General features: G+C 41.3%; 1 protein-coding gene across 6 annotated transcripts in view; it reads right to left on the bottom strand.

Annotated features, from left to right (window-relative positions):
• NCALD (neurocalcin delta) overlaps positions 1-24360 on the bottom strand; it is a 460437-nt gene that overhangs the window by 74678 nt on the left and 361399 nt on the right. Inside the window, exon 1 of one of the 6 annotated variants that reach the window (XM_010863507.1) lies at positions 16568-16706. The exons of the other annotated variants lie outside the window; for them this stretch is intronic. The gene's annotated coding sequence lies outside the window, so the exon portion shown is untranslated. Of the gene's footprint in view, positions 1-16567; positions 16707-24360 lie in introns of those variants that run through there. 6 annotated transcript variants of the gene reach the window in all.

Here is a 24360-nt window from a genome sequence, read left to right as displayed (position 1 = left end):
TTGATGGACATGAGTTTGAGTGAACTCCAGGAGTTGGTGATGGACAGGGAGGCCTGGTGTGCTGTGATTAATGGGGTCGCAAAGAGTCGGACACGACTGAGCGACTGAACTGAACTGAACTGAAGGAAGGTGAAAATAATAGGGCAAGCTCCCTGCCCCTCGACTCCTATCAACTTATGGTGACCAAATACCCAAATCTGATAGCCGTGATCTTTTAAGAAGTATCCCTAAATAAGCTTAGAGGTAGGACTGAGAGCTAAAATATAAGGTGGTTAGTCAAATCTGAATTTCGTATAAACAACGAATAATGTTTTAGCACAAGTTTGTCCCAAATAAGGCTCCCCAGGTGGCACTAGTGGCAAAGAACCCCCTGGCAATTCAGGAGACATAAGAGACGTGGGTTGATCCCTGGATCGGGAAGATCCCCTGGAGGAGGAAATGGCAATTCACTCCAGTATTCTTGCCTGAAGAATCCCATGGACAGAGGAGCCTGGTGGGCTACAGTCCATAGGGTTACAAAGAGTGGGACATGCCTGAACACACACACTTGTATTTTTATTTGCTAAATTTGACAATCCTACTTAAGGAATCTGTAGAGTCTCATGTGAACTTTGTGAATTAGTCACACCTTTAGGTTGCTCCTCACAAATCGGCAATTTGGCGGTGTTTTCCAGCTGTGGTAGTCATCCCTGGGCCGTGACTTCCTATTTGCATCGGGTCTCTTTGTGACATACAGTCACAAAAGGAGTCTTCAGTGATAGTAGGTGGTCCTACTGGGTTGAGGGTATAGATCATGACTTCACAACTTACTAACTCCTAAAAGTAAGACTTGTCTTCAAGGCCTGAAGAGGTGTATATGTTCTAGAATTACTTGTTAAACACAAGGACACAGAACTTGCCTTTTCTAGTTATGTACTGACCAGTCACATGTGTGACTGCAGTTTCTGGTGTTGGGCAGTCTGCAAGAAATTCCTAGAGAATGAGAGGATTAGGAAGTGCAGGTAGCTCTCACAGTTTAGCTGGTGTGACTTAAGAATCACCTAGAAAGTTGTGTAAAGAGGAAGACCCCAAGCCCCAGCCCTCTAGAGTCCCAAGTTCTGAGTTCAGTCTCAAGATCTGCATCTGTGATTCTACCCCCAGAGGCCAGGAATCTGTGTTTAGACCTTGTGTCTCTCCCTTCAGGCTCCTGGGATGATTCTAGCCAAGTGCCCTTGGAGGTCAGTTTGGGCTGCTTTCCCTCTCCACTGGCCCAGCAGCTCAGATCCAGCTGGAACTTTGAACAATGAGAAGACTTGAGCTGCTCTTCCTGTGTGATCTTCAGGCAGTCACTTCTCTCCTGATGTCTCCAGCCCTCACTATGGCAAGGGCTGCCAAAAATGTGTCCCCTTTTGCCAGTCACCTTACACTGTTAGCATTCCCCAGACCTCATTTTCCTATGAGCTTGGCCTGGCATTTCACTGATGATTGCCAAGGCAGCTCCTGAGTCAGACCACCGGGAAATATACTTCACATCCAACCCTGGACCGCCGAGGGGCTGCCCAGTTTCACTCTTAACAACAAACCCAAATCCCTTTCTGACTTGCTTCACTCCTTTTGATGCTGAGAAGCTGGTATGTGATAGATTGCCCTTTGAGTCTGGGTCTCTGCCATGGAGAACAGCACATCCCCCAGATGATCCTGTGTTGTGGACAAATAAAAGGTCCCTGCTGAGATGTCTTCAGTGACATTCTAAATCCTGGAATGAATTATCTCCCAAGATGAGAGATGGATGGTGTACACAATGCATGATGGCTGAAATGGAAAGAATGAGTGGCCTGCAACCAAAAGCAGATCCCTTCACTCACTGGGGACAGTTTCCAGCAAATGCGCTCCTTCACTCTAATCTCATAAAAGGCAAACCCCATCTCTCCTTGAATGTTTCATTCATTCTTTCTCCCCGTTGACAAAATATTTAAGGAACACCTGCTATGTGGGTAGAATAACACATCTCAAAACTGAAAGGCTCACGTTAACTAAGCAGGAATTGAGAGCCTACTTGCTTCTGACAAATAGTAGTTTTTAATTAAGTACCGAAGGCAATGGCACCCCACTCCAGTACTCTTGCCTGGAAAATCCCATGGACGGAGGAGCCTGGTAGGCTGCAGACCATGGGGTCGAGAAGAGTCGGACACGACTGAGCGACTTCACTTTCACTTTTCCCTTTCATGCACTGGAGAAGGAAATGGCAACCCACTCCAGTGTTCTTGCCTGGAGAATCCCAGGGACGGGGGAGCCTGGTGGGCCGCCGTCTATGGGGTCGCACAGAGTCGGACATGACTGAAGCGACTTAGCAGTAGCAGCAGCACCAGACATAGGAGGTGAGGCCCTCAGACCTCTGGGGAGGACTTTCAGATGGCGACTGGAGTCAGAGACATTAGAGCAAGGAAGTTCTGCCAGGAAATCACGGAAGCAGCAGAAATCTGTAACTTCAGTTCTGTGCTGCACCAGTTTCCAGCAGGCTTCAAGAGCCTGAGGATGATGGAAAAGCTTCATTATAAGTCACCTGGGGTTTCATTTTGTTCCGGTGAAGTGAAGGCTCCATACAATTCATGATACTTAATACAAATATAAGCAGATCCTTTAGTGTAAATGTGGGAAGACCTTATTGGTGCAGTTTCTAAATCATGATTGTGAAGCACTTTTATTGACACCTAAGGAACTGAGGGTCCCTTGGACTGCAAGGAGATCCAACTAGTCCATTCTGAAGGAGATCAGCCCTGGGATTTCTTTGGAAGGAATGATGCTAAAACGGAAACTCCAGTACTTTGGCCACCTCATGCGAAGAGTTGACTCATTGGAAAAGACTCTGATGCTGGGAGGGATTGGGGACAGGAGGAGAAGGGGACGACAGAGGATGAGATGGCTGGATGGCATCACTGACTCGATGGACATGGGTCTGAGTGAACTCCGGGAGTTGGTGATGGACAGGGAGGCCTGGCGTGTTGCGATTCATGGGGTCGCAAAGAGTCGGACACGACTGAGTGACTGAACCGAACTGAAGGAACTGAGGCACCAGTGTTTCTGCTAAAATACAACTGTTTTCATGAGACCTGTACTTACTGAACTGGCAAAAGTTGAAGAACCCTGGGATCAGACTGTAATCAGAAGAAAAGGACAAGGGAGAGATTAGAGATTGAATGTAGATGAACCTAATATCTACAGCCCTCTGGGAACAACCTCCATCATTCCCCTCAAAAGCCATGTCCCAGCTTGCCTTCAAGCTTTCCCCCCATATGGCTCTTTCTGCCTGAAACAACCTTCCAGAGCTTCTCCTGCCGAATGAGCAGGTCAGTGGCCTCATTTTCAGCAAGGAAAGATGACACACCTGTTTCCAAGGTCAACATCAAGCTTGTTCATCCCCTTGTTTATACACTCAGTTACTTGGTCATTTGGTCTGTATTGGATACTTAATGTGTGCCAGCCCCTGTGGAATACAGTGAGGATGCAGACCTGAAATGTCACCTCGGTTACCTTCAGGGAGCTTAGAGTTTAGCAGAAGAGACAAATAGGAAATTGCAGAGAGGTGTGGCTAGTGTTGGATTTCCCAGGTGGCACTAGTGGTAAAGAACATGCCTGCCAATGCAGGAGACATAAGAGATGCATGTTCGATCCCCTGGTCAGGAAGATCCCCTGGAGAAAGGCATGGCAACCCAATCCAGTATTCTTGCCTAGAGGAGCTCATGGACAGAAGAGCCTTGCGGGCTACAGTCCATAAGATCACAAAGAGTCTGACACAACTGAAGCGATTTAGCACACATGCACAACTCTTTTAGACTTCCTGGTGGCTTAGACAGTAAAGAATCCTCCTGCAATGCAGGAGTCTTGGGTTTGATCCCTGGGTTGGGAAGATCCTCTTGGAGAAGGGAATGGCTACCCGCGCAGTATTCTTGCCTGGAGAATTCCATGGACAGAGGAGACTGGAGGGCTACAGTCCATGGGGTCACAAAGAGTCGGACACAACTGAAGTGACTTAGCAGGCACACATGTGGTTAGCGGTACAATCGGGGTTTGTATGATGTAGGAGTGAGTGCTGGGGAACTTAAGAAGGCTTCTTAGAGAAGGGGGGCCTGAGCGGTATCCTGAAGGATGAGGCAGTACCTGCTGGAGGCAGATATGAGTCTGGTGATGGAACTGGCTCATGTAATCCATCCTTTTACTTTTGGGTGGCGGTTTGGTAGTTTAGCCATGTCTGACTCTTGTGACCTTATTAACTTCTTTGTAAAAATGATCCATGTTGATCATATGGTCAACCACTGTTGGGAGTGCTGTCCAGAGCCATAAAAGAAAAAGAAATGGCCTTGTGCTGAGTAAGATGTGTGCCACAGCCTCAAGTTGATCATGGACCAACATGCTGGGACAACCACTCCAAATGGGCATACAGTCTCACTTTAAGATAGCAGACTAACCTTGGGAGTTTACCTATCCTACCTCTATTTTTCAATTATGAAAGCAAAATGTAGAGCTACAAGGATTTAGCTCTTCTTCTGCCATTTTGAAAAAAATAATTAAAAGATTTACTCCAGCAAAATTGAAAATGAATCCAAGAAATAGGGAAACCGTGAAACAATGGAAATACTCCAGTTCAGATGAAAAGAAACCCTAGTGGGACAGCCTATACTTAATCCAAACTGGAATAACAGAACAGAGTGCCTGGCGAAGAACATCTTCAACAGAGCAAAAGGTTATCATGACCGAACTGGATGCTTGAGAATCAAGAAGTAAATCGTGAGGTGTCACATAAGTACTGAAGATCCAAGTTTCTCCAGAGGAGAAAAAGAGAGTTAGAAACTCTAGAAAGATAAACATACATAAAAGAATTATGGTCTAAATACGAAGCAAACTAAAATACAGTTTGTATTTAAACAATTAATGGAATATAAAACCATTGATGTATGAAGCAAATAAAGTCAAACTTTTATGGCCAAGGGAGAGAGTCAATCAATACAGTGAATTCCTCTAAATTCTCTGTGAGTTCCAGGCCACTGGGTAAAATACCTGCTTCTCTATTGTATGACTTTATTTTTCCTTTTGAAAATGGTTTTGACTTTACGGTCTGTTTTCCTTACATATTATCCCCTTTATCTCCTTTTATTTCTCCCCCCAGGAGAAGGTGACTTCTGGTTAAAAACCTTTTATTTTCCCCAAAGCCATTTTTGCTTGCTTATTCCTGATCTTTTCTGATCTTTATAAAATAGTTAAGTAAGCTTTACTATCTGAAAATACAAACCTGAGCTGCTGTGCTGTACTTAGTCTCTCAGTCTTCTCTGACTCTTTGTGACCCCCATGGAGCATAGCCCACCAGGCTCTTCTGTCCATCAGGATTCTCCAGGCAAAAATACTGGAGTGGGTTGCCATGCCCTCCTCCAGGGGATCTTCCCGACCCAGGGACTGAACCCCAGTCTCACGCATTGCAGGTGGATTATTGACCGACTGAGCCACCAGGGAAGCCCTAATCCATACCCATTAAGAAATAATTAGTTTTTAACAAACATTGATTCCTCAATCTCTTATTGCTTGATTGAATTTCAATTTTTAATTGGAAATTCAATTTAGTTAAAAATCATTAATTCCTGTTTTAAAGAAACAGTTACCTGAAGTTCACATGCTTGAGTTTATTTCAGAGTTTGTTTGTTTTTCTCTTCTGTTGAAGTAAAGTAAGATGAAATATAAAGTAAAATTAGATACACTGCTTTTTAACTTTAAAATATTAATAGCGATTATTTAGGCAGTAGAATATTAAAAATAAGTTCTATTTTCTTTATATTCTTTATTTTTCTGAATGTTCTCTCATAAACATGTACTGATTCTATACTTAAGTTTCTTAGAACAGAACACTAATATAGGACTATTTGAGTATATTGCTGCTGCTGCTGCTGCTAAATCACGTTAGTCGTGTCTGACTCTGTGCGACCCCATAGATGGCAGCCCACCTCTGTCCCTGGGGTTCTCCAGGCAAGAATACTGGAGTGGGTTGTCATTTCCTTCTCCAATGCATGCATGCTAAGTTGCTTCAGTTGTGTCCAACTCTGTGTGACCCTATGGACAACAGCCCACCAGGCTCCTCTGTCCACAGGATTCTCCTGGGACCAGAAAATTTCAGGTTCCATGGCTTTCTTTTTGACAAGGGAAATGGAAAAGCTGAGTGATAATACAAAAATTGTATTGACTATGGTTTAAGTAGGTGAGTTGAACACATTTCAACCCATCGTCTCTGTTTTATGTCTGAAATCTCTACATCGTGGAACTCTGCGTAAACGTTGCCCACTTGTGTAAACCTAAGAAATTTCCAATTATTTGGGGACCTTTTAAAATGTGATTTTATTTATTTATTTTTGGCTGTGCTGGGTCTCTGCGGCTGCAGGGGCTTTTCTCTAGCGGTGACGAGTGGAGGCCCCTCTCCAGTTGCGGTGCTCGGGCTTCTCATCGCGGTGGCTCCTCCTGTTGTGGAGCACGGGCCCTAGAGCACGAGGGCTTGAGTGGTTGCAGCTGCAGGACGAGGGCACAGGCTCAGAAGTCGTGGTGCACGGGCTTAGCTGTTCTGCAGCATGTGGGATCTTCCTGGATCGGGGATCGAACCCATGTCTCCTGCATTGGCAGGTGAACTCTTTGCCACGGAGCGACCAGGAAAGCACCCATTTGGGGACTTTGAACAAGGACTTTATTAATTGAAGACTTCAGGCAAGAGAAAGAGGAATGGTAGGTTTGTTTTAAACTTCCTTAAAATGTACCTTAAGAGAAAGTACAGTGATGGTTGCCAGGGACTGAGATGGGGGCGACAGTGGTGGGTAAGAATGGGAAGTTAGTGTTTAATGGACACAGAGTTTCAGTTTGGGAAGATGGAAAGAGTTCTGGAGACATATGCTAGTAACGGTTGCAAGAATGTACTTAATGCCACTGACTGGTACACTTAATATGGTTAACATGGTTAATTTTACATTATGTATATTTTATCACAATAAAAAGTCCCTGTTTCTTAAATCTAGATATGATTCAACATGACTTCAATGAGACTCTTCTTCTATAGAAAATGTTATGAAGGTTTGAATTTTCAGTTGGTTTGGGTTTCATTCAGATGTGACTTTGTTAAATAGCAGATTACATATATTTTTAAATATGAAGTTAACATAGTTCCCCCAACAGGTATCACCCAACTAAAGTTAAAAGAGCCATCTACACAGTATTGAGGGGAAAACGGAATTCACGTTTTAAAAAAACATTTGTTTGAATTTATTTGACTGCATTGGGTTAGAGTCAGGTCTTAGTTGTGGCATGTGGCATCTAATTCCCCGACTAGGGATTGAACCCTGCCCCTGCATTAGGAGGGGCCACTGGACCACCAACGAAATCCCTCACTTTTTTTTTCATTTAAAAAGTTAGAATTTTTCTGTGAGAAAAATGGAGGAAAATGAAACACTTAATATGTATTCACAATTAAAATAAGTTGTGTAAAAAAGCAAAGGGAAACAGGGTTATGAAACTATTATGACATCACTTTACACATGTATCACTTACCTGCACCCAAAATTTCACTAGCTTCTTGTTGTCAGATCAAATCCAGTTTGTTTTAAATTGATAAACTCTAGGTCCTTCACTGGAGAAGGCAATGGGACCCCACTCTGGTACTCTTTCCTGGAGGGTCCCATGGATGGAGGAGCCTGGTGGGCTGCAGTCCATGGGGTCGCTAAGAGTAGGATGTGACTGAGCGACTTCACTTTCACTTTTCACTTTCATGCATTGGAGAAGGAAACAGCAACCCACTCCAGTGTTCTTGCCTGGAGAATCCCAGGGGTGGGAGAGCCTGGTGGGCTGCCATCTATGGGGTCGCACAGAGTCGGACACGACTGAAGCGACTTAGCAGCAGCAGCAGGTCCTTCACAGACCTACCTTATGGGTTGTACGCTTTTCCTATTCCCAGCTATTTTCTTGATCTCAGATAAGTGAGTGTCTATTTCAGTTACTAGGAAAGTATTTATGATGTTTCTTATTCATGGGCAACCCTTTCACTCCTGGGTCATGCTAAATATTATATGTCCTTTGAAGCCCAACTCAAAGTTCACTTCCCCTCCAAAGTCATCTCAATGCCATATACCCATACTTAATCTATTCACTAATCACCTACCAGAGATTTACTGAGTGGTTATTATGTGTCCAGCACTACACTAGGCACTATGAGAATTGGTACCCAACACGGAAGATATAGTTCTAGATCTCAGCTGCCTATGCTGTCCAGCCTCCCCAACTGGACTGTAACCCTTTCAGAGACTAGCTGCTCCTGTGTTAACCCTTGTAGTATCCTACTTAGCTGGGACATCCTGGATGAGGTGGGACGTGTGCTGGTCATTGAAAGGTCTAGGTGACTGGACCACATCTGCCTGGTGTTAGTGGTGAGCAAATGAGAGACAATTGGAGGAAGCTTACCAGTCCCTGAACACAAAAGAAATCTTTATACTTAGGTGCTCAACAACAGGGGCCACCATATGGAGTGAATATATATTGAATGAATACATCAAGGTGAACGTATCGATTAGCCTTCCAGAGGGAAGACTCAGGATGAGGTGACGTTTAAGTAAGCAGGAAGAAAGTCAGAGGTATTGATTTCTCTGTGGTAGAAGAGACAGAGATTGCTTCTTTGAGTCAGGACCTAAGGACTACATTTCTGACGATTTCAAGTTCTGGGTTTGACCAACACGTGGAGCTGCATGCCAGTGGGAGGGCTGCCGTCTTGGCAGCTTTGTCAAGAGAAAAAAGACGGCTGAATGAGCTAAATCTTACCTGGCCAACAGAAATTCCCTAGCTTTACTATAAACCATTACAGCAGAAAAAATAGGTTTAGAAGCATTGGAAACAGGCCAAAAAAGAGACTCAAGGAGATAGCAGGATCTAATAGAAAAGTAGGCAGTGGATTGGACAGAGTCGGCGTGAGAAAGAGACAAAAGCAGATAGAGAGACTAAGCAGTGACCATGGAAAACGGCACAAGCCCTGCTGTCCACATGAGACTCTCCTGTAGAGATGGGCCAGCCAGCAGGAGGCAACAAGGGAGATTCCACTAATGCATACTGACCATCTCTGTATGGAGCCCAAATCTTCTCCTAGAACCAGCAGTAGCATTACTATGTAGGGTCACTCTTCCAAATTTATGAACAGGATATGTACCTAAAGCCCATTTGTAATTTAACTGGCCAACAAAGGTCTGTCTAGTCAAAGCTATGGTTTTTCCAGTAGGCATATATGGATGTGAGAGTTGGACTATAAAGAAAGCTGAGCGCCAAAGAACTGATGCTTTTGAACTGAGGTGTTGGAGAAGACTCTTGAGAGTCCCTTGGACAGCAAGGAGGTCCAAACAGTCCACCCTAAAGGAAATCGGTCCTGAATACTCATTGGAAGGACTGACGCTGAAGATGAAACTCCAATACTTTGGCCACTTGATGTGAAGAACTGACTCATTTGAAAAGACCTGATATTGGGAAAGATTGAAGGTGGGAGGAGAAGGGAACAACAGAGGATGAGATGGTTGGATGGCATCACTGACATGAGTTTGAGTAAGCCCTGGGAGTTGGTGATGGACAGGGAAGTCTGGGCTGCTGCAATCCATGGGCCTGCAATGAGTCGAACACGAGCGACTGGACTGAACTGAACTGAAATGTATTTTTCTCCAGAAATTATTTTAATTAGGTTAGACACTTACGCCAAATCCCCCAAACCTATTTACTCTATATGTACCCAAAGTCCACATAGGTACAGGTATTTCAGTAATTTCTAATTACCCCATCCATTCCAGTTACTCTGGTTGCCTAAGAAATAATTCTAAAATATATGGACTTAACAATTTTTATTTTGCACATGAATTTGTCGTTTAGGGCAGGATTCCGCAGGGATCACAGTAATAAAGAATCTGTCTACCAATGCAGAAGATACAGGAGACACAGGTTTGATCCCTGGATCGGGAAGATCTCCTGGACTAGGAAATGGCAACCCACTCCATTATTCTTGCCTGAAAAATTACATGGACAGAAGAGGTTGGTGGTCTACAGTCCATGGGGTCTCAAAAGAGTCAGATATAACTAAGTGACTAAACACGCAATACAGCTCAGCAGGGACAGTTTCTCTCCGGTTCACTTGGCATCAGGAAGGGCAAGGGGGACCTGGGGCTGGGGCCTGGAATCCTCGGGAGACCTGCCCACTCACACATCTGGTTGCTGATGCATGTTGTCTGGCTGAGATCTTAGCTGGAGGTGTTAGCTGAAACCTACATGTGGCTCCTCTCTATGGTCTGGGCTTCCTCATAACATGGTGGCTGGTTTCTAAAGAATAGCTGAGAAAAAAAATAAGTTGAATGCTTTTTATAATCCAGCCTTGGAGGTCACCTGGCATTGTTTCCATTGTGCTCTATCAATTGGACCAATCACAAAGCCTGTGTGGGTTCAAGAGGAAGGCAATAGACTCTACTTCTTGGGGTAGAGTAGCAATACTCAAGAAAAGCATGGAGGATGGATGGGGTAGATATAATTACAGGGCCATTTTTGGAGAGTACAATCTGCCACAACATGTAACATTACTTCTAGGAAAAAAATACTATATGCTTGCATGCATGCTCAGTCGCTTCAGTCTTGTTTAACTCTTTGAGACCCTAGGGATTATAGCCCATTGGGGCTCCTCTGTTCATGGGGATTCTCCAGGCAAGAATACTGGAGTGTGTTGCCATGACCTCTTCCAGGGGATCTTTGTAACCCAGGGATAAAATCTGCATCTCCTGCATTGCAGGCAGATTCTTTACTGAGCCACCAGGGAAGCCACATAAGGTAGGTACTAATTACTATTATATTAGCCAGGTAAGAAACTGTGACCTTGGTAATTTGCCCAAAGTGACACCTGTAAGTGGTAGAGACAGGATTTACCTCTAGATCAGTTTAACTAGATGGAAGGAGCCTGAATCTCTGGGTTACTGTGTGGAGTGGAGCCCTTCTCCCAAATCTAATTCATGGGTGACTGAAAAAGGAACAATACTGCACTATGCCATTGGGACTTGGGGCTATTTATTGGAGCAGTGAGCCTATCTTGACTGGGTTAGTACAGGGAAGACAGGATTGGTACACTCGAGCACAACTAACTTAAGGATTTCCTTTTATAAGATGAAATGGCTCTTGCTATTTGCATAAGGCAGGGTATGTGCATAAAGGAAAATTATTCTCTAGGTCAGTCCCTACCAGTCTCATATCTTCTCAACTAGGAGGACAAGTAGCCTTTGGGAATAGGGCTGGGCGTACTGACGTGGAATCCTTGACACTGATATGAACAAGTGCCTGCAAATTAGGCTCGGTGATCACCAACTGAGGAATGTTTCTTCTAAGGTTTGACTCTGGTGTAAAATCCAGTGGTTCCTAGGTTGTTTGCGTGTCTCTTTTCTTTTGATTTTTTTTTTTTTTTTACCTTACAGAGAAGATTCTCTTTTTGACTACACTGGCCAGCATGGCTGTGAAGGAGAAACCTTGGTTGCTGTCAACACTTAGGTCTCTGGGCAAGTCGCCTGTATAATGAGACTGTAAGTTCCATGATGGTGGAGACCTTGTCTCTCTTGTTCACCACAGTATTCGTAGTGTCTAGTCTAATGCCTGGCACACAGTAGGTGCTCAAAACTTATTGAATGCAAGAAAGACTATAGGTTTGAATAAAAGCTCAAGCAAACCATAGTCAGAAGTCCATAAAGTAACTTGGGCTCTTTATGCCAGTGGCAGCTATTACTCAAGGGCCACTGAGGAAGAAGCCCAAAATGCCTGCTATGAACTGTGGGTTCAGCAGCCACTTACTAAAATGCTTGCTGATTGAGTGATGCTGCCTCATGCTGAACCTGATCCATGGTAAAACATGGGAAGGCATAGGATCGGATAACCACTGTGGGATGCTATTTTTTGAAGTTATCTCCAAGGATGTCGTAAATACGGTCGTCACAAAATTCGTCGTGGTTTTAGTTGCATGAATCAGATGAAAGTCTGTGGGAGTCAGCAGAGCAGCGAGCCAAAGAATACAACACTCTTCTCAGCATTTACCTCTAATGGATGGGGTTTAAATTCATCAAAGCAAAAAAATTCTAGGACAAACCTTCAAAGAATTCATCTTTGCATAAAAGCAATATGCAGTCTGGTTTTCCTACACTCACTGGGTTCTGGAGAAGGAAATGACAACCCACTCCAGTATTCTTGCCTGGGAAATCCCATGGACAGAGGAGCATGGTGGGCCTCAGTCTACGGGGTCACAAGGAATTCTACATGACTGAGTGACTGAACATGCAGTCATTGGGACAGAATTCAGAAAATATGGACAATTCTCCCATTAGGACAGGCAGCAGCTGGGATATCTTGCAGACTACAGCCTTCTTTTCTTGAAAATTAAATATCGAACTTTAATGTAAGTATACTATGTTTTCTATTAGTGCCCACTAAATTTTAAAGGGATGCTATGTCTCTAATTAAAGGGATTTATAAAAATATGTCCCCCAAATCCCTAAACCTCACTACAAAAATAATAAGCACAGACTGCTTTGGGTTTAAAGTATGTGGCTCCAGTGAATTTAAATATTTATCATATAATTTTTATATCAATGTGTTAATGAGCATTAACTTTCATGGCATCACTTCTGGAAACAATAAAAAATACTATATTTTGGAATGCTATTTCTGGTTGGGTTTCCATCACAGGGCACCATTAAAATAAGGGTTGATTTCATGAAAAATAATCGCACATTCCTTTCTAAACTTGAAATTTCAAACACCAGCCATGAAAGAAGCAAACAGTACAGCCTGGAGTCAGAGATTTTCGACTTTTTTCCAAGTTTCTTTATCAAATTGCCACAGAGACTCAAAGCCCCCAAAGCAGGTGTTCTTTCCTAGTCCAAAGAATAAGGAATGTTTGAGAAAATCCTCTTTTGTAATTCCCCTGAGAATACATGAAGAAACATTGCTAAGCATCCATTTCACATGTTAGGGATTTGGATTGAGTTTAAACACCAGCTTGTACATAATGTCATAGCTCTGATTTCTTAGGCTAGGGTGATGGTGCTGATGTAACAGAAAGGATGGCTGGGACTAAACACACGGCTGGAAACGCAATAATACATGACAGCAGCCAGCTAACTGCAAAGGCACCTAGTTAGTTGGGGAGGAAAATTAGGCAGTATCTTCCTCAAATTAAGAGTGACATGGGAAATGAGGCAATTCTTATATAAGTCACTCTAAACAATAATATTAATATCTCCTATATTGTTCTTGAATATCCAATAAATCAAGTAAGATTTTGCATTCAGATTACTTGGGAAGTGTCAGCATTCCCTATTTCATTTTGACTGTGTCCTGTTCTAAGAACCTCTGATAGGTGAACCTGCAGGCTCTATCCAGAGTAACTGAGATTTACATTACAACTGATCAATTTACATGTGTGTGTGCTTTATATCAAACTGAAAAGTGACATAAGTTCTCTAATGCTCATTTCAATTGTCATGAGCACACAAAGTATCTTCTAGAATATTCCTGCAGCTACGATCGATTTCATATAACATTCTGCATTCTTCATCTGAGTACTATTGCTTGTTTTCTTTGACTGGATAAAAGTCCCTTTGTAAACAGCTATAGTCTTACTTCTTTGATCCATGGCTTTAACTTGTATAAATTGTATTAACACTGTACGTTTTCCATCTTAACCCCTATTTAACCAGGCAGGAGGTCAGTCCAAGTATATAAGACTACTTAAGGATTAAGGAGGAAAACAAAAGAAATTTACAGTTTGGTAACTCTGTGGATACCATCCCTTTCACAGGGAAATTAGAGAATATTGTGAAATTCACAACACTCAGAGAATAAAATCAGATGCGGTGGAACTGGTATGGAAACAGTGGTGTGGGTTTTGTCCAGTGCGGTTCCAAGACCTTTCAGCATCACCAGCTTGCATATCATTTAACTCAGAGGTGGACAGACTTCGCAGGATCCAGGAACTTGGATGGGAAAAATATTATATCTTTAGTTTCACCAACCTCAAACTGAAATTTAGTATCTTTCAATTAAAATGTAGGCCACAAACCACCTACCACCGTCCCGTGATTTTGTTGCCAAGAGAAGTCACAAATATTCTCACTTCCTATTACAGTCACTGTAGCCATCTCAAAATACCTTTTACACTCATTTCTGCTTCACAATTATGGTAGTTATTATAACTGCTGCCAATTTGGTTTATTTAATAATGAATTATTAACAACACACATTTCACAATTTTTGAAAATCTGGTGAATGTATTTCAATAAAAGTAGTTTCCTTTGTAATCCTGCATACTTTATTATGCATTTAAAAACATCACTCTAAAAAGAACCTATAGGCTTTGTCAGCCTGATAAAAGGTCTATGACATCCAAAAGGTTACAGTCCCTAAAACTGAAAGCAGTTGACATGCAACATCCAGGTTTCTAGAGTAAATCATTCCTTGCTAGTATCTTTTGAAGTTGAAGCAAACTTAACCTGAAATCAACACAGTCTCAATGCTGTAAATAGATGATTCTGATGAGAGTCTTTCCCCCCGCCTTATTTTGCCATAAGGAAAGACCTGTAGATTCTGAAGAATCTCCGTTATTATTAGAAAGGCTGCTTTCTTCTAATGATAAACTTTGTCATTGACATTTTGCCAATCAACATTGAATTGTTTACTTATTTTGTGTTGCTGAAATCCAATCTGTTTTATTAGGGCATTGAATACAATTATTTTATAACTCTAAAGCATATAGAGAGCATCAAGAAAATCATTGCTTCCTGGAAAAATTTTAATGATAATTCCTAATTTTGAGTAAAAGAAGCTAACATAAAAGTACCCCATCAAAGATACTGCTTTTAAATGACAGTGCTGCTGGCTATTGGTCCTATTCATACTTACTGGAAGCATTGCAAATCAATGAACATATTTCTAGGAGTGTTAAGAATATGACCTCTGAATTATTATGAGACAAATTAAACAATGAGATAATGCCTCAGTAGTTGTGCCTGGAGTGTAAGCACATTAGATTTTTTGGAAAATCCTCCATGGAGACTCTGGCCAAAAATAGACATATCGAATGCCAGCAAGTCAAATGAATATTCACTCATTGAAAGTTATTGAGAAATTATTTGTACACTCACAACTTATTTTTGAAGTTAAATACTGTTTATTCATCTCCAAGAGTAAAATAAAGGTGATCAGAATTCAGAAACTAATAAAGAATATAGAAAAGAACAATATTATTCTTGCATTAAATTGATATATAGCTTACATATTATAAAATATGTATTCTTCATTTAAATGGTCAAATCATTATTTTCTATTCATCAGTAGGTATATTAAATGTGGTGCTCTAAAATTTTCTTTTTTTCCAGTTACATCTGTAAGATTTAGCTAGCTGGCTATAAATCTAGGCTTCAATTAACTTCAATACCAGAGGTTTTATTTGAATTACAAGCTACAAACATCATCCAACTTGTATGCAATGACAGAAAATTCAAAATTACTCAACCTGGGGAAGAAATGAACTACAGCAACGCAAATCCCCCCTCCTCCAATTTGCAGTACATATTGTTATAGGAATAGAGATAAAAAGCCTTATTAATCACAGTTATCAAATTACTCATTGAAGAACTAGAACAATTTTTGGTGACTATTTTTATCTGTGTTTGAATTAAAGTAATCTACCCATGATAATTTAGTTTTAGGGCTATTGCTTTCTTCTCTAGGTAATTATTTCAATTTTGAAGTACAAAAATAGCTTACATGATGCCTTAGTGAAGACCATCCAACACTTTCCTTTTCACAGCTGAATTTTCAGAGGAAGATACTGCAAATGTGCACGTTTGCTCAAACAACCAAAAAGCAACGGCATGTGCACATGTCAGGGGTCCCACCCCAACTTCCTTGGCACAGTCCGGAGTATTTTTCTCTAAACAGGAAGCTGTTGACAGTTTTCCCTGGTATTTTCAGAATATGTGATTTACTAGAAAACCCCCAACTTTTGTTTCAAACTGTAATGTTCTTTACCACTGTGCCTATTGTTGCTCCTTATGAACGCTACAAACAAGACAGAGACCACATTCCGAACTATCCTAGGCTGATTCAGAATATGGTAGCAAATACATACATATATATAAAAAGGCAAACTTAGCCCCTTATTGCTAAGCTGTGCTGGCGTCTTTAAACTCGAAACAATACTGAAGGGGAGATTCCTGGAATTCAACGGGGAATATCTGGCTCAAGCTGCAAAGTCTGTATCTCTAAACTATGTCACGTTAGCAAGTACTGAACAAGGGAGGCGATTATATTTTAACCTACTTCCCAGAACATGAATCCAAATTTAACCAAATGCCAGAGATTCCGCCCCAAATGAACAAGTAGAAGCTGCTTCACATTTTTTTCTCTGGGTACAACAATAATTGCTCATGAAGACAAACTTGTAAGAGGTGAGAGAGAGGGGAAAGCCGCTGTGATTTATAAACACATCTTACTATTGTATATAAAGCAAACTGATTACCTCACACAGCAGAAGTGCAAGATTTAACAGTCCATGCTCCGCAGCCCCTGGACGCAGAAGCAGCAGCGTGGAGAGCAGCGGCAGCGGCCAGCACCCACCCAGCCTCTCACAGGCCTTTGACTGTGCGGACTCAGCCACAGGCTCTGCCTCTAGCTGACGTCAAAGTCCCTGTCACATGGCCAGATGAAAGCCAAGAGAGCATTGGTTGTCGTAGCAACCACAGAACAGCTCTGAAATTATTTCAATAGGTCATCTGTCACTGCGGTGTGTATGTGTGTGTGAGTGCGTGTGTGTGTCTGTGTGCACACCCCACCACCCATCACGGACAGCTCCCCGACAACCTCAGCCCTTGAAGTGGTGATTGCAAAGTGCCTGCAACTTTCCTCTTCAGGGCTGTGGGGGTCTGTTCCTTACAGTTCTCGGCAGGAAAAGGCATGCCCCTCTCGAGTCCTACTAGTCCCACCGTTACCAGTGTGAAGCTCGTGGCTCTCTCTCTCTCTGTAGAACAGAAGGAAAGAACTGAGAAATTCTGGGAGTAGTATTCCAAGCTAATTAAATCTGTTCGTCAGTAAATGGAATAAAAACTGAAGCTCAAAAGGGAGCTGGAAGAAAATATATTTTTAAAATGATCTAAGAATCCACATCCTTGTACTGAGACCATGCTGGTCATGGCAAGACAGAGGAGAAACATGGGGTGTGGTGGCCCTGAGTCAGATCCGAGTCTGATGAGCCTCACATCAACTAGGATGGGGAGTCAGGTGAGATGAATTCGGGATCCGTACATTGTGAACTGTCTACGCAGGAATGAACCACTGAAAGAGCTTCAGAGCAGTGCTGCTTTAAAATACTTGACACTGAAAACTTTTTTGGGACTTTTACTTTAGGGGTCACCATACAGTTGCCAAATTCTCCCCTTCAAAACACTCTTGTCCACGTCCCCTTGGGACTCAGCATGGAAAAAAATGGGTAAGTGTCCCCAAACACAAACCTCAGTGAAAGTCCAGGACAGCAGAAGAAAAGGACCGCTCTGCTTGTTTTCTAACTTCAGCTTCGTTTCCCTTAGGACCAGCCTCACTTACTTCTAATACCACGCACAAGGGCTTATTTCCCAGTTCCTTCTCCCTTTTAATTAACAGGAAGTCCATTCAATAAAATGAAATGAAATCCAGAGGAAGTTCTTCTGAAAAATACATTCAGAAAATGTATACACATTCAAAGAGGAAGAGATTAAAAGGCAAGGAGAAAAGACTGCTCTCAAAGCCTGAAGGATCTTCCCATGCTAGAGTTATTGGGATATCTAGTCTGGCTTCTTTAAACAGGAAAAAAAAAAAAAAGACTAGGGTGCTACAAAATACAAGTGGAAGTTAAGCCAGCTGAGCAGATTACATTTATGTCACTGCAAAAGAATGAAATTTCTTCGGTTCCAGTCAGGAATTGCTTCTAGAACAATAAGACTAATGTTCAAATTGTCTGACCATAGAATCCTCCTGTCCCATCTCCCTTTACTTCTGTCCTAGCCGCAACTGGGAGAAAAGATACATTTTTATTTGAAAAGATAGCTTCCTGATGCTATTATTAGCTATAGTACTGCAAAAGTAACATGAAAGTGTAATGCTGCAAGGAAAGCTCCCCCTTGCATTTCAGATAATGACAGCGGAAAATGTACCTATTAGCACCAGGACCATTGGCTCATTGATTCCAAGGTCTATCTCAATGCCTCAGGATGTTGCACCAATGGCAGATTTAGGCTGCAGTCACAATTCACAAATTTGTGCTTTGTTCCAGTGGAGGGTTCTGGTTTTCTGTCAGAAATGCACATCACAGCAATGAGGGGAGTGGGAGGAGAGGAAAGAAAGCATTTCCTTCTAGACTTCTAGGGCCCCATGTGCTCTGAACGGCTTGCTTTAATCCACAGCTGCCTGATCAGCACTTTCTTTATGCAGACTGCAGTACCACAGTTTGCCTATAGGTGATGTCCTCTGAAACAAGTTACCAGTTCTAAAAATTCCTAAAATTCTGGCCTTAAATTAGTTTAAGATTTAACCAATACCCACACTTCTTCATTTTGAATTTTCTATATTTCTAAGTCTTTTAAGATTTAGAATACTTTATTGTATACTGACTTAGGCACTCATTGTAAGTTAAAATTATCAGTGGACTGACCTTCCAAATGAAAAGTGGATAGTTGTCATTCTTTTCTCTGTAACATGCTTCCAACCTGCCATCACTGATTTACCTTTGGAAATCATCTAGAATTAGAGATTCCTCTTACAGCAAAGTAAGTTACTGGTCTTCTGCAGGGTTGAAATTGTGGTAGTGATCTCTTTGGAGCTCAGTGAAAGTGTTGTTCGCTTAGTCATGTCTGATTCTTTGCGACCCCGTGGACTGTAGCCTGCCGGGGTCCTCTGTCCGTTGAATTCCCCAGGCAAGAATACTGGAGTGAATTTTCTTCTCCAGGGGATCTTCCTGACCCAAGGATTGAACCTGGCTCTCCTGCACTGCAGGCAGTTTCTTTATCATCTAGGCCACCAGAAAGTCTAAAATCGTCACGCATGCATGCTAAGTCGCTTCAGTCATGTCAGACTCTTTGTGATGCGATGGACTCTAGCCTGGCAAGCTCCTCTGTCCATGGGATTCTCCAGGAAAGAATACTGCAGTGGGTTGCCATACCCTCCTCCAGGGGATCTTCCTGACCCAGGGATCAAACCCGCATCTCTTTTGTCTCCTGCATTGGCAGGCGGGTCCTTTACCACTAGCGCCACTTGGGAAACCCCAGGTTGCTACCAGTCTGGCTAATTAATCCAAATGTAGTTGAAAATATCATAGGAAATACACATGAGGGCCTTCTCCAACACAACCCACCATGTTGAAGAGAATATGAGTCATTTTCTTTTTTAAACAAAAACTCATTTTTTTAGGTGAACATGATTCACTGAATTTAAAAATACCCCTTCCAAAATAGCACTGCACCATAGCTTTCACTTGCTATATGAATGTCAAAGTTGCCTATTATTAGTTTGACCACTTTGCCGGAAATAACTGGTAAATGCCACTAAACAAGCAGTCTAACTTGGGTTCACACACTTGAATTAACAGGTGGTTTAGACCATGAGTAGACAACTATAATTAGCCTTTTATTTCTAGGTAGAAGTGTTGCTGTGTCACTATCTCAACATTAGTGGGAAGGCCATAGACCTTCCCACTTTTCAAAGTTTTTAGAAGCATTGGGTTCAAACCTCATCTGGGCAAGTTACTCAATGCCTACATCCTAAGGTGGTTATGAGGATTACAAAGTTAAGGTTTTCTAAATTTCTGACACCCTGCCTCAGGGTAAGTGGCTCAAGGTATATCAATTCTTATTTATCTGTCTGATTCTGATAAGTTTATAAAGACCTTCAGGAAAAAGATGAATCTTACTCGTCTCTACAACTCTGTGGTTAGCCTAGGGCCCACAACACCATGTGTGCTCAATAAATGTTGGTGACGCCTCTGTGCTTAGTCACGTTGGACTCTTTGCGACCCCATGGACTGTAGCCCACCAGGGTCCTCTGTCCATGGGGATTCTCCAGGGAAGAATACCAGAGTGGGTTGCCATGCCCTCCTCCAGGGGATCTCCCCAGCCCAGGGATCAAGTCCAGGTCTCCTGCATTGCAGGTGGATTCTTTACCAGCTGAGCTACCCAGGAAACTTCCTCTACTGGGAAATAAATGCAGAGAAAGAAATAGTTCTTTTTTTCTTTCTGCTAACAAAGGAGAGCCTCCTTTCAACCCCCAAAAAAGGCCAAAGGAGGAAGAAAAAATACTGAATAATCACAAAATTTTCTAGCAATGAATGAGTTTAAGTAAATTTGTCAAGTAAATCAAATTTATCCCTACTAAATCATGTTTATTATAAGTGCACATAAGTTATACACTGATGTATTTTATGGCTATTGCTGTTGATATTGGGTAATCTTTTACATTAACTGATCAGTTGAGCACCCACTATATCCGGAGTATCTTTCTAAGTGCTATAGGTGTATTAAATCATTCAGTATAATAACTATGAGGTAGGAGGTATTCTTTTCCACATTTCAAAACTAAAGAAACTTAAGCATAAAGCAGTTAAATAACTTGCCTGTCTAGTACGTGGCAGAGTCAGTATCTACACCAGGAAACCTAGCTCCATAGATTTTGGAGATAATTTACATTTGATATATTTTTGAAAAGCATTGGATTATTTCTTTTGGCTATTTTATACTTGGGGGTTGTTTTATTTTTAATTTCTTATGATTGGGGGAAGCCCAACTGATCTTTTTTGCACTTGAGAACTCTGCTTATCTTAATTTAGCTTTGGCCTAAGGAGTAATATGGGCTTCCCTGGTGGTTCAGACAGTAAAGAATCTGCCTTCGATGCAGGAAACACAGGTTCAATCCCTGGGTCGGGAAGACCACCTAGAGAAGGGAATGGCTACCCACTCCAGTATTCTTGCCTGGAGAGTCCCCATGGACAGAGGAGCCTGGCAGCCTACAGTCCACGGGGTCTCAAAGAGCTGGACACAACTGAGCTAACACACGCAACACAAGGAGTAATATGCCAAGAAAGCTTAATCCAGAAGACTTGAATCAAGGAAAATGGGCAAAGTAAAATACTGAAAATATCCTGAATAAAATCACCCCAACTTTTATAGTCCTAACTGAAGCAAATGTTTGGGTCTCACAGGCTTCAGTAATTTTTGTTTCACAGTATAAAGAAGTTTTTTGTGTTCAAACTAATATCCTCACTGAGATAATAATGGATAGATTTTTTTTTTAAGTGACTGGAAGGCATCAAAGAGTAGAAAAGGCAGCAAAATCTTTAAGTACCAAGATCTCAGATAAAAAGAAAATATATTGATATAAGCCCAACAATCTCCACATTTTCTGTTATGTTTTCCCTCAAACTACTTGATAATCCCCAAGTAGTACAGGACTCCTAGCATTCTCAAAACTGGAGAGACAAACTTTGTGTATCTTGATTGTGTTAATGTCAATATCCTGGTGGTAACACTCTACTACAGCTTTGCAAGATATTACCTTTAGGGGGAAAGCAAAGAGAGAGCATATGGGTTCTTTCTGTATTGTTGCTCACAACTGCATGAGAATCTACACTTATCTCAAAATAAAAGTTTAATTTAAAATTTTAAATGAAAGTGACATAAGACATTTCAGTCAAAAACTGAGGGTATTGTTTCAATAGGGTTACATACATTTCTGAAGCATTGTTTAAGCAGAAGAAAAATGATCCTATATGGAAATATAGGGATATAGAAAGGGCAGATGTATGAATTTAAATGAATACTAACTTTTTTTTCTCTCTCTTTTTTTTTTTAAATGAGGAGAAGAAATGTAGCCTTTTCTTTATTTTATTTTATTTTATTTTTCCGCCACAGGTATACCTGTGTTCCCCATCCTGAGCCCTCCTCCCTCCTCCCTCCCCATACCCTCCCTCTGGGTCGTCCCAGTGCACCAGCCCCAAGCATCCAGTATCATGCATCGAACCTGGACTAACTTTATAAACCCCATTGTATTATAGGGGTTAACGTGTATAGATTCAAAATATAGGGCAACATTAGCACAAAAGGTAAGAGAAGATGAGAATCAAAGTTTTCTAAAATTCTTATATTCTGGTCAAAATCCTAATTAATGTGCATACATGCTAAGTCGATTCAGTCATGTTAAATTCTTTGTGACCCCATGGACTGTAGCTTGCCAGGCTCCTCTGTCCATGGAATTCTCCAGGCAAGAATACTGGAGTGGGTTGCAATTCTCTACTCCAGGGGATCTTCCCAACCCAGGGATTGAACCCACACTTCATTGTATTGGCAGGTGGGTTCTTTACCACTAGCGCCATCTGGGAAGCCCGTCCTAATTAATAATAGTCTCTAATAAGGTAAGGTGCACAATGTAATCCTTGTAGTATCCATTAAAAGATTAACAAAAGGATGTATAGCTAACAAACTAATACAGCAGGAAAATAATTTTTAAAATTACTTGATTCCCAAAAGAAGCAAAAAAAAAAAAAGGTGGGAGAGAAGAGAAAATGATAGGATAAATAGGAAGAAATAGTAACATTGAAGAGTTGATCATAAACACATTTCAATAATTATTATGAGTACTATAATATATAAACTGACTAAATATTCCAATTAAAAAGCAACAAACATCAGACTATATTAATACAAAAATTCTAACTCTTTACTCCACACATTTACTCAATAACTTATAGAATAAGTAATGAAAGAAGGTAGAGATAAAGAATGCTTTAATGATACAATTAATTGATGCAGTTAATTGACAACACATGATGAATGATAATCTTAAAAATTACAAAATACACAACTTTTCCTCTCAAATATATTTAACAATATTGACTATATGCTGGCCACAGGAGTTTTTTCCAACACATTATAAATTATCAAAAATCACAGAGTATACTCTTTGTACTCTGTGTACTCAGGGGAACAAAGCTAGGACTCAATATTAAAAAGACAAATAGAAAATCTATAAATGGAAACCAAACAATACATTTCTAAATAATCCATGAATTAAAAAGATTTACATTCCAATGTAGAAATATTTTGAACTGAACAACAAAAATGTAATATACCAAAATTTACATGCACTATTTCTCTGGTGGCACAGATGGTAAAGAATCTGCCTGCAATGCAGGAGATCTAGGTTTGTTCTCTGGGTCGAGAAGATCCCCTGGAGAAGGGCATGGCAACCCACTCCAGTATTCTTGCCTGGGAAACCCCATGAACAGAGGAGCCTGGTGGGCCACAGTCCATGGGGTTGCAAAGAGTCGGGCACGACTGAGTAATCAAGACTCTCTCTTTCAGAACCATAACTGTCTTTGCTGTCAGACTCTCTTGCACATTTATAAACCTGACTTTTACAGATCATCAAGGATTAAGGATTATATTCCTTCTTACTGTCAAGAGTTAAAGAAATAAACTCTAAAGCATGAGGAATCTAGATGCTTTCTTGTGGTGCTTATGTTGAAATGCAATTCCTATAAAGAAGAATATGGCATCAGTCCTGAAATTTATCTGCAACCACAAGTCAAACATTTTGCTGAGTTTTCGTCCAAAATGTGAACATCAAGGATTCCTGGTGCATTGCAATCGAAAGTGTATGAACTTTGGAATCGGGTACACTCAGATTTAATTGTGGGCTCCCCAAATATGACTTTTCATCTCTGTGACTTTGGACAACTTACTTAACCTTTCTGAGTCTTCGTTTGATAATCTGTGAAACAGCGATAACTAATGACCTTGCAGGGTGGTGTAAATAGTGATGCTTTAGTAGTTTAGTAGTGCCTCTGAAATAGCTAAAGAGAGAGCTAAATTTCACAATTAGGAAGAATAATTAAGAAATGTGCTAATTAGGGTCCATTTTACCCTGTTTATGCTGTCTAAAGAATACTTACATGAAGTGATTTCTGATTTACATGGAATTCCTTAGTAAGTAAATTACAATAACTCTTAACATCAAGAGAACTATGAATTTGCATTTATATTTTCATAGTCTATATTTCCACTTAATAGCATTTAGTGACAGTTAAAAACCTTGGAGATCCAACCAGTCCATTCTGAAGGAGATCAGTCCTGGGATTTCTTTGGAAGGAATGATGCTAAAGCTGAAACTCCAGTACTTTGGCCACCTCATGCGAAGAGTTGACTCATTGGAAAAGACCCTGATGCTGGGAGGGATTGGGGGCAGGAGGAGAAGGGGATGACAGAGGATGAGATGGCTGGATGGCATCACCGACTC

Source organism: Bison bison, unplaced genomic scaffold (genome assembly GCF_000754665.1).
Source record: "Bison bison bison isolate TAMUID 2011002044 unplaced genomic scaffold, Bison_UMD1.0 scf7180017864491, whole genome shotgun sequence".
In the NCBI taxonomy this organism is placed as follows: domain Eukaryota; kingdom Metazoa; phylum Chordata; class Mammalia; order Artiodactyla; family Bovidae; genus Bison; species Bison bison.
This window is presented reverse-complemented; position numbering and strand designations above follow the sequence as displayed.